The sequence below is a fragment of the Penaeus japonicus genome, unplaced genomic scaffold (genome assembly GCF_977035675.1).
Source record: "Penaeus japonicus unplaced genomic scaffold, GWHDUDI00000001_assembly GWHDUDI00000026, whole genome shotgun sequence".
NCBI lineage: Eukaryota > Metazoa > Arthropoda > Malacostraca > Decapoda > Penaeidae > Penaeus > Penaeus japonicus.
In genome coordinates, this window is record NW_028234428.1 from 13,168,314 (window position 1) to 13,170,813 (window position 2,500).

Below are 2,500 nucleotides of genomic sequence, written 5' to 3' on the forward strand. Positions count from 1 at the left end.
TGTTAAAGATTATGATGATGATGATGATGATGATGATGATGATGATGATGATGATGATGATGATGATGATGATGGTGGTGGTGGTGGTGGTGGCGGTGGTGGTGATGATGATGATGATAATGATGATGATGGTGATAATGATGATGGTGGTAATGATGATGGTGATAAGAGATGATAAGGAGGAGGAGAATGAAGTTAAAGATGATAGTGATAATAAGGGTAAGGATGATGATAGGGATGAGAATGATGACCATTTGTGACGGAAATAGTCTTATATCAGACATGACAAATTGACAAATTAAGAATGTTCTTTAAGATTTAAAAAAAAATGTGCAAAATATATTCAAATACAACTGTGACAAAATATACAAAAAATATATCCACAATATATATTTTAAAAATTAAACCTAAAAAAATAAAAAAGAAATAAAGAAAATACTCAGCTGAAGAAACTTTATAATATCAGAATTGATTAATATTGTTACATGATTAAAGATTATTATAACAATGTTATATGAATAAATAAAATAATATTTTATATCTTGTATCATTAAAGATTATTATAACAATGTTATATGAATAAATAAAATAATATTTTATATCTTGTATCATTATAGTATAGACTATGCCTCACTGTATAATATTATATTATATAGCCTTGTCATATACTATATACTATTCTGTTATGATATTTATCACGATATTGTGTCATAAATCATATTAGAAATAAAATGGTATTAAACATCAACCATGTACTTAATGCCCATATGTGTTTCAGTTGAACGTTATTTATTTTGAAATTTCGAAAAAAAAGAAAAAAAGAAAAATGAAATTAAAAAAAAAAAGAAAAAAAATAATAGCTGATATAAGTATTTTTGTTTTCTTTTAAAGAACTTTTCTCCTAAATGACCTAAAAATACAAAATGTGACAAATTTGAAAAGTATTCGTAGTTGAGACTCCTAAAAATACGGTATAATTGTTACCTCTTCTTGTCATTGATGTTTATCGATGTTATTCTTTTTATATATATGTTTAGACGTTTTGTTTATTATATTTTCGTTTTATTTCATCAACTCTTCATCCTGGCATATGTGGATCATTATTAAACTTTGAGAAACTTGTTTTATATGTTTTATATTTATATATATAAATATATAATATATATATAATTATATATATATATAAATCTTGGCGGTTAATTATATATGCGTGTGTGTGTATATATATGTATATAAATATATATATATATATATATATATATATATATATATATATATATGTATATATGTGTGTGTGTGTGTGTGTGTGTGTGTGTTGTGTGTGTGATGTGGTGTTATATATATATATATATATATATATATATATATATATAGATATATAGATATATAGATATATATATATATATATATATATATATATACATACATATATAAATGAGTACGTGCGTGCGTGAGTGAGTGAGTGTGTGTGTGTGTGTGTGTGTGTGTGTGTGTGTGTGTGTATATATGTATATATATATATATATATATATATATATATATATATATATATATATATATATATATATATATATATATATATTTCATCATTTGAAGGATGCGTTTGGTAGCGCACGTGTGATTTCCTCCATTTGTCTTCATATTATCACGTGGCGCTGCCGACCTGACTGCACAAAAAAAAACGCTTTCTCCAGACACCAGACACATAACCGCACACCACATATCACATCACGGGTGAAAGACCATACCTCACATCACACATTTCACAGCCATTGTTCTTCCTTTTTAGAAAATAGCTTTCTTAAAAGCTCATGTAACTGTGATTTGTTAATGTTTTTTATTGATTTTTCTTACTAATGAGTTAGAAAGACTTGTTAATGAGTAATATAGTAAGCATAGAACAGTTCTGGTATGCCTGAAGGCTATATATATCCTTGGGCCACTTCTGTTCATCTAAGTAATACACGATATGCTGAAATATGTGAACAATTTCTGGCACAATGTAAATAGGATTGTGCATTTAATTTCCTGTATTCTTTATGTACTTGTGTTTGTGTATCTCCTTTTCTTATTAGAACCACGAAAGCTTAGAACTCCTAGTCTCTACTAATATCATGTTGAAAACATTGCCCAACATATTAATCCCGAAAATGTGTTTGAAATTATGCCTTTGAAAAATAAAAAATAAAAATGCCCATAAGAAATACTCTCTATACCCTCTATACTTATGGCACAATCCGCACCTTTTCCCTCCAGAAAATTCTGGATCCGCCACTATACATGCTTAAGCTGTAACTAGAAATCTTGGAAAAGTATCAAATGGCGGAAAGTCTTTGTAACGAAGCTAAACTAAAACAAAACTCGAACAATTGTTTTGATAAGTAAGAGTATCATCTGGATCTCATAATCTGGTCTTTTCATTTCTTCTCGTCTATAACTCTTCTAAAATTACGAATGCCGATTTGTATACAATATATCTTTGCTTCTTCCCTAATGACTC

The 2,500-nt window shown here is 27.5% G+C and overlaps 1 protein-coding gene across 1 annotated transcript in view; it reads left to right on the forward strand.

Annotated features, from left to right (window-relative positions):
- The window catches only part of LOC122244700 (uncharacterized), a 22,327-nt gene extending 21,950 nt beyond the window's left edge, over nucleotides 1-377 (forward strand). Inside the window, exon 30 of the mRNA XM_086551995.1 lies at nucleotides 1-377. This exon is cut by the window's left edge and continues 195 nt beyond it. The gene's annotated coding sequence lies outside the window, so the exon portion shown is untranslated.
- The last annotated feature ends 2,123 nt before the right edge of the window (nucleotides 378-2,500 follow it).